A 9,177-nucleotide genomic window follows, 5' to 3' on the forward strand; every position below is an offset into this window, starting at 1 on the left:
ACCTCCTACATCGTTCCCTCTCTCACCTGAAGACCGCTGGGAGCACTGTAAGAATCATGTTTTTTGATTTCTCCAGTGCTTTTAACACCATTCTTCCCACAGTCCTGAAGAACAAGCTGGAGAACTCAGGAGTGGACCATCACCTCACAACATGGATGCTGGACTACCTCACCAACCGACCACAGTACGTGAGAACTCAGGGCTGTGTGTCGGACAGGTCCGTCTGCAATACGGGGGGCCTACAGGGAACGGTGGCACCGTTCCTCTTCACCATCTACACTGCAGACTTTTCCCACTCCACCCAGTGCTTCCTGCCGAAGTTCTCTGATGACTCTGCAACAGTCAGCCTCATCACTGACGACAAAGAGTACAGAGAACTGACCCATGACTTTGTGGACTGGTGCCAGCAGAACTACCTCCAGATCAACACTGGAAAAAACCAAGGAGCTGGTGGTAGACTTCCGCAGGCACAAATATCCTCCACTGCAACCAATAAACATCCAAGGTATGGACATTGAGGCTGTGGATAGCTACAGGTACCTTGGTGTTCATCTGAACAATAAAGTGGACTGGACTCACAACTCAGATGCTCTCTACAGAAAAGGGCAGAGCAGGCTGTACCTGCTGCAGAGGCTCAGGTCTTTTGGAGTGAGGGGCCAGCAGCATCTCTGCTGGGGACAGGAAGAGACTGAACAGGCTGATCCGGAGGGCCAGCTCTGTTCTAGGATGCCCTCTGGACCCAGCGGAGGTGGTGAGTGACAGGAGAATGGTGGCACCCACGATGTGGGATGGAGGTCTTTCCTTCCTACTGCTGTCAGACTCCACAACAAAGACTTTCTCAGCTGACCAAGTGTAATTTTTTTTCTGACAACGTAGTATTTTATTCTATTGTATATAGTATGTTATTCTTTTTATCTTATCCTGTTCCATTGTTTTTCTTAATTTTTGCTGCTGCAACTTTGCACTGTCCACTTTCTGCCATGACACAACAAATTTCCCACATGTGGGACTAATAAAAGTTTATCGTACCTTATCTTATCTCTTTTACTGTAACATGCTACTAAATTACCTCTTTCTTATTTGACCAACGTGTTTTGGCCTGTGGCCTTCATCACGGACATCTGGATTTATTGGGCACTGGTATAGCTCACTCAGTTAAGCAGGTAACCCATATCCCATGACACTACTGGCAAGACCTGAGTTTGAATTTCCACCAAGGTTGCTTCTTGTGTGTCTTCCATTCCTCACAGGTTTCCTCTTTTTTCTCTACTGTCCTATCTCAATAAAGACTAAAATTCCCCAAAATATCTAAAGAAAGTCTTCCTTTATGTAACACCTTGTATGGCAAAGATGCCATGCAGTGTGTTTACGACGTTTGATGTTTCAGCTATGGACACTTGAAAGTGCCATCCCTGCAATCAGTAAACAACCTGCTCCATAAAAACAAAAAAACTTTATTAGTTTAATTTGTTTTTTTCATAATTCAGAAATTAAAAAACAAGATGGTCTTCTTCAATTAATCGCCAGTACTATTTAGAGTTTAGCATGCACCACAGGCTCTAAATCTAACTGCATGAATGAAGAGTCAACAAGAAAAACACTCTAGGGTCACATGACGTGGCCCACTGAGACATCTCACATTGCAACGACTGTCTCGGTCTGATTCTGCAACCAAGGTAACAGGTACAAGATAAAATGCAGTGACTGAGGATAAGAACGACAGAGAGGAAAAACAGAGTGAGACAGACACAGACAAAACTAGACTATAAACCTGATGTAGAGATAAAAACCTCGACTTAAGGAAAGAAGAAAAAAAAACAGGTCCTGTCATTCATAAATGTGAAAAATGAAGAGTGGAACAACAGCTGGTCCAGATGACATACCTGTGGTATGGAGAGATGAGGAGCTAAGGAATGAAACCTGCATGAATGATAGTGAGACAGCCAAGGCGGTGAAGGTGAAGTTTAAATACCTTGGGTGACCCATCCAAAGCAATGAACAATGCAGAGAAATTAAAACGAGAGTGCAGGCATGGTGGAGTGGGTGTAGATGATTAGAAATCGGGTGATTTCTGACAGAAGCCATGAAGATATGATGGATGGTTTGGAGACTATGGCTCCAAAAAAGACAGGAGACAGAAGTGGAGGGCTGCATTAAAGACAAAGTTAGAGATTGTTTGAATAGTTGATATTTTGGATAAATGATGTTGAAGATGGAGCTACCAGGCAGGAGAACTAGAGGAAGACCACAGAGGAGGTTCGGGGATGTAGTGAAACAGGGCATGCAGAGAAGAGGATGACATGCACAGGGTAAGACAGAGGCAGATGATCCACTTTGACAGTCCCTAACAGAACTAGCCAAAAGAAGAAGAAGAGCACTATACCATCCAAACGCCTTAATTTTAACCTATTATCTTCACTGAGTGGGTCTACAGAGCTGATAGCCAGAGCTTTTTGCCTGAGAGGATATATAGTGTTAAGTACATCCTCTGTTTCTGATCTCATATAGCAGTAGAAAAACTGTCTAAAACTGTGCATTTAGAGCAGTGTAAAGCTTGTTTGTGGATCATAGGGATTACTATCACATTATTTTTGGAACTTTTGGCCATGTTTAATATGACCTAGCGGCAATATAATGTTTTTGTATGACAGAAAACAAGGAAAAGCTGTTGAATATCAATTTCATTTGCAACAATAGTCATCTCTGAGCACTGTAGAGAAAAACCTAACGATCATAACAGTCTCTGCTGAGCAAACACTGGGCAACGGTCCTATTTTAAGGGGAAGAAACCTCTGGAAAAACCACATTCGGGGAGGAGGAGGAGGAGGGCCTTCTGCCTTGACCATTGAGAAACCTGCAGAGACTCAAGGTAACTGAGTTCTAGTCCTGGACAAGAAATCGTCTCAGACATACCTACCTTAAAATGGTTGATGTTTCATAATGATTGCTCATAGTGTACGATAATTTCCCCAAAGGTCAAACTCTTTGTGTGAAGTAATTTCATATTCATCACATTTTGATTGAAAACACACATAGACACACACTTCCCACACACAGAAAAACACTTTCCAACTGGAGGCTTTTGTCTTTCTTCTGGCAAAAGGAAACAATCCACAAGCTAATAAAGGAGCCTGTTCAAAAGACCCCAGCAGAAGTTTATCCAAACATTGCCCCGGCATTCCTTAAGTTCTCTTTCCAAGAATTTCCAGCGGTTTGGGGGCCAACATTGCATGCAGCTGCCGGGTGTTAGATATAGAGGCTACATGTTGTCCACGGTTTGGGAGGTGAGGGTAGTGGGCTGGAACCGTCCCCACACTGGGCCCCTCTCCTCCTGCAGCTCCTCTCCTGTCTGTTATTGTTTTGACTGAGGTGGAGGGTAGGAGGGGGCTGAAGGGGTGAGGGGGTTCACGTTGAATCAGGCCTTGCCTATTATGTCTGGGCGTCTTGGAATCTAGGTCACGATTAGACCTCATCTTCTCCCCTCCTCTACACTTCTACAGTGGCCGCTGCCAAAAAACCCTGCTCTTTAATCCCCACTGCCTTTTTCACTCCTTGCCGTCTCCATCGATGTGGCCACCCCCATCACCCCCACCCCCTGACAACCCAACCCAACCCTACCCCCGTTCCTCCTCAATCCCTCTCTCCCTTCTCTTGCCGTGCCAAATGCCAGGCGTTTATCAGGGATAAGCAGCTGTCCCCTTTGCTCGGGGGAGTTGAAGGAAAAAGCAGACAGAGTGGAGGCAGAAGAAAAAACAAATGGAAGGATTATTGTAGAAAGGAGAGAAGGGGAAAAAATGCAGACCGAGAAGGTGGCCACAATTTTGTAAAATTTTAGGTGGATGATCATACAGAATTTTACCAAAACATTGTATTTCTTGTCTTGTCCCTTTAATGTTATCACGTGAGCTGATTTTTGCACTTATTGTGGCGTCACATCATGACAGTGTGTCTCCTGAATGGCTGAGATGCAGATAGGAAGTTGAAGGCTAAAGGTAACGTAGATGCGTCATAGCTGGAGTACTGAGTGAAAACACAAGCATAACTCAGATATGGTGTCGTAACCTTCATTTGACAGCTTTGTTGTCACTGAGCCTTTGGAACGTGGAGCTGGCGATGCAAATATAAACGTTTATACAATGTGAGGTGCCATATATATATATATATTATTTTTAAAGTCTAATACGCGGTATCATGTGAAGTCAAATTACTAGTTTCCTCACAGAGTAGCTTGACTCAACACATAATTGAGATTTTATCTTTACTGGACATGTTCTGATAACAGATTAAGTGGCAACTGACCTTTGATATTACACTGGAATTCACATTTCCATCGAGATAACCTCACCAGTGCCTGTTAAAGGATTATTATGGTGCATAAAAATGTTCTTCCTATTTTCTTTGTCATCATTTACATCCACTTTTACAGGTAAAGTCAGTAAAGATGCGCCTGCGCTCAGAGACAGCAGCTCAGAGAAATGCCAGCAGATCATCTCAATCAAGCCCACAAAATCCCAAAATTAAAACACAAATCATTTATCAGTTTTCTGCTGTTTGTCTTGGTTTCTGGTCATGAAGCCAAGTAGTCTAAGCAAAGAGTTCAAGATTTCCCTCACCCCAGCCAACTATTCCAGCTCATCCAGGGATGCTGAGTCATACGCAAGCCAGCTGAAAGATGTAATCTCTCCAGCAAATCCTGGGTCTGCTAGGAGGCCTCTTCCTAGAAAGGTCATGACTTAGCCGTGAACTGCCCCAGTGCTACTACCTGATGAACCCAACAGAAGTACCACAAGCAAGTTTTGGAAGTCAGGGATTGGAGTGACAAAATGTTTGCTCCTGACTGCCACCTAGTCCACAAGACACTGTACTCTTATGGCCCCTACTATGTGGTGGACCCACAAAAGGGCGCACCCATGTAGCTTCTTCAGGCTAGGCATGGTCATTAGACACTCACCCCAAGAGTCTCTGTCCCTGACCTGACTTAAGGGTTGAATCCCAGTGACCCTTTCCTGAGCAGTGTAAACTGGACCCATTTTTTCATCACAGAGATGGTCAGAGTCAACCCAGAGAACTCCTAAAAACAAAATAACTCAAAAAATATGAGTAAAAGTCTGCATCATGTTAATGCCTATTGAACCATAAAACTGCGGTGAGTCTGTATTACTATCTAACTTGAGTCCAACATTGCATGTTTCAGTTATATATGCAAAAAAACTTTTTCTGTGATGAACTACAACACATTACAACTAATGGCTAAACCTCTATGCTCTTTGTGGTGTATTTCAACATCAGACATCAACACAGGCTTTGATACAGGGCACTGTATCAAGTTACTGATTATTAATATAATCATTTACAGGAAAATGGTTTTGTTCAAAAATTCTAATTATGTGCCTATTTTATTTTATTTTGCTGGTCTGAATTGCAGTGGCATTAAACCATCTAAACCAGTTTATCATGATTTAGTGTTTTGGTAATTCTCCTCAAAATAATATAAAAAATCAGCATCTGACTTATTTCCAAAATACCTTTGAGCCACTGCACTGTCTTATCCAAGTTCCTACCACCAGTACCTACCAAAGTGTCTCAGGCATGCAATATTTTTCCTACATTTTCAAAGCCAATAGTTTGACAAGCAGGGCCACTTCTGTGGTGACTGGTCATGCAGAGGTGTGAAAATAACTAGAGTGTGAACCGAGCTTCAATTTTCATCTCACTTCTGTCAGTTGCAGTTTACACAGCCAAGTTCAGCACCACAAATGGTTCCAACACAATGAATGGAAAGATTTCAAAAAGTGAACTTGTCTCTTTATGTTGAGTTTTTTAAAAACCTGACTTTGAGATCATGTAGAATGATAGTCTGTATATAAAAGATCCACACAGCTACTGTGATGTCAACCATTGCTGAAAATTTTGGCTACCACAACTTTTAAAAGGATCAAAGGGTCTTTTTACTCCTAGAGTTTTACACAATCAGACTTCTTATTGCAACCAGAGGAGGTGCCCCCTGTTGGCCATTACAAAGAATACCTGTTAAATAAAATGCTTTGCTACTAGCATGCACCAGTATAAACATGAGTTTTAATAGCGAACTTATTATCTGAGTGCTCAGAGATCTCAGTAATTAACAAAGTAAGTATAAAGTATCTATTTTGAGTAACTACTTCACATGTCAGACTTCCTCTTGAAGTCTGACATGTGGTTCAATTTGAAAAACAGCCTAGAATACACATCCATCATTTACGCACCACATCTTATCTTTATTGTGTAAAGTTCCTAACAGGCCACTGCTGTCTGATAGGAATGTGGCTATACTGCATGTCAGATCAGAAATGTCAAACCTTATCTGCCACCTTCATCGTGGTGCATCTAGTATCAACACCAGGCCACCTCCCTGTCTGTCATAGCTTCATTCTTCGCATGCCACTGTCTTTTCATGCATGTGTGTGTGTCTCGACCAGCCAGGTGATGGAGTAGATGGAGCTATATAAACAATTTGGAGCTGTTACAGTTCAGTAAAGACAGAGCCCGCTATCATCTGTCTGCATCTTTGGGAGACACCCCGCCATTGGGCTGAGGTAAGACTGGATGTTAAGTTTGAGGGAAAGTAACACAAATGAAATGCAATCATTGTATATCAGTTGCTGCTTGGCTGCAAACACAGACTGCGTGCACGCATGCAGACATGTGGCGATGCTCCTGATCCGTGCAGAGGAGTGGATGGCGCGAAGAGAAGGAGTCGGTGCAACCGTTTATCCCTCCAGCTGTGAAATCCCAAGTGGACTCCTGGGATAGAAGAGGAAATTACTCAGTCCACTGCATCTTCTTTCTCTTTGCTACGTTTTCCTAACATTTTTTTAGTCTCTCAGTTTTGTTCCCTCTATTTCACTCCGTGTCTATCATGCAGCCTCTGTAGCTGAATTAGCTGAAGGGCATTGCTCAAGAAGTGGTCGTGGTTAGGCGGTTAGGGGGAAGCACAGAGTCATTGTTACAACCTTGCTATCACAACTTGTCACATTGAAAGGTGCATTGGTGCAATCACCAGGCTCACTTATTTATTCATGAGCAGCAGGATGGTAGAGAGTCATATTGGGCCGCTTATATATACATATGTGTGTGTGTGTGTGTGTTTCCACATAACAAAGTAATAGTGCAGATTTCATGCCATGGGGTTATTTATCTGTAGGGGCAGGTTTCTTACATATATCATGTGTGTGTGTATTTTTTTAGCCTTTATTGCGTCTGATTCAAGGCTGGGCCCATGCTCAATTATTTAAACCTTAATATTTTCACATAAAGGCAGATGAACACTTTCCAGCAATAGCCTTCTAGGATGTAATCCAGCTACAAGCCCTCATCTCCAAGCTACAATATTAACTTAACCACCACCACCAGCCGCAAGAGCAAAAATCATTTCCCTCTTCTGTCATAATCTAATCCCCGGTAGGATTATATGGAGGCATCCTGGATGTAATTTGATATGTGACCTTATCTGCAGGGGGCTTGGAGGTTTACCTGACAAAGGTCTGCAGTAAGCAAGTAGGGTAATCAGCTCTTAGGACAGCTTGACGAAACAGGAAGGGTAGTCAGTATTGCTAAAATATCTCATCTCGATCTAGCAGTAAGTAAACTGGCAGAGGAAATGACACAGGCTATAAAACACACTGCAGAATTTCTGAGGGTAGTAAAACCCAGACACACCCAAGGCAGATGTTTGCTAATAGGCAAGACTTCAGCTGCTTTCACAAGTAAACTACCAAAGCACCTCCAAAGCTCAGTAACTTAAAGCTCTCAATTAGCTGATCGATACCGACTGACACTGCTGTCGAAAAAAATAAAAACAGAGGCGTTATTTGTTCGACTGGGGCCGGGAGTGACTTTACAGAGTGCTGCTTGCTGCCGACTTTGCTGTAACAAGTCAATTGTCCAGTCAAGGTCTATCTACTTTAAATTGCAACCATTTCCCATAATTGGCTAAATTTTGTGAGAAGGTAATGGAATGGGACTGGAATATACTAATTTGATACCCAGAAGAAAAGGTTGAAAGTATTAGTAAAATAATAATACTAGAAACAGCACTAAGATCACAAGTTTAAAACTATAACTGCAACCTTTTTTTTTTTTTTACATTAACATTATTTTAATTTCAAGGTTAAAGGGCTCATTTGTCAAAGTAAATAACAGCCAGTTTGTCTTCCACCAGAATTACGCACACCCTGTCCCGTACGCCCCTTTTAATCATTCCAACCGCAGACTAATCATCTAAACGCCATTACTGTAAGTGGAAGGGAAAACCTAATAGGGACAATAGTTTGATTTGTAAGTCAACAGATGCTGCCCAGTTGTTTTTTTTCCCCATCCTATGTTCATTTCCATAATTTGTCCTTTGACTTATTAAGAAGATAATCCCCTTGTTATAGAGTCACCACCGCAGAATTCACATTGTAACCGTGTGCACTGATGTGTGTGTGTGTGTGTGTGTGTGTGTGTGTGTGTGTGTGTGTGTGTGTGTGTGTGTGTGTGTGTGTGTGTGTGTGTGTGAGAAGAGGGTGTGGTCACAGTTGAACCCAAATGAACCCTGATACCCCCTTTCTTCTCCGTGGCCTCGCCCTTGTTCTCCTCCTCCTTCTCCTCCTCCTCACTTCCCTCTGCGTCGGCTGCTTGTGGATGCTAATGATTAATTGCTTATTTGCTTGGACGGGGCTTGATTGGCGTGTATGTGGAGTAGACTTGACGAGCTGTCAAAGCTGTCAGACAGAGCTTGGTGCAGTCCAACAGAGAGAGAGCAAGAGAGCAAGACTTATGGTAAAGAGTAGGCAAGACCAGAGCCATCTGAACTCATTAATGCCCGCCCCACACATTTCAAAACACGCCAGCACAAACGCATTTGCACAAACGCATATACACAAATCTCCTACACAAGGCGACTTTGCAGAGCAAACGTGTCCATGCAAATGTTCGTGCATGCATGCGGTCGTTTTTCATGCGCGCACACACAGCAAAATGCACACAAACACACACTGTCTGAATGACATTGTTCTGTCAATCATCTGAGTGTGCCGCAACTACAACGGCGCTCTCCACTTTAATCATTGTTAGAGGCAGAGGCGACGTTCATCCGAGATCACTACCTATCAAATTACATGCGGTCTGGGGAGTGAATGACCGATTGCATACATC

The sequence above is a fragment of the Oreochromis aureus genome, linkage group 17, assembly GCF_013358895.1.
Source record: "Oreochromis aureus strain Israel breed Guangdong linkage group 17, ZZ_aureus, whole genome shotgun sequence".
Taxonomy (NCBI): domain Eukaryota; kingdom Metazoa; phylum Chordata; class Actinopteri; order Cichliformes; family Cichlidae; genus Oreochromis; species Oreochromis aureus.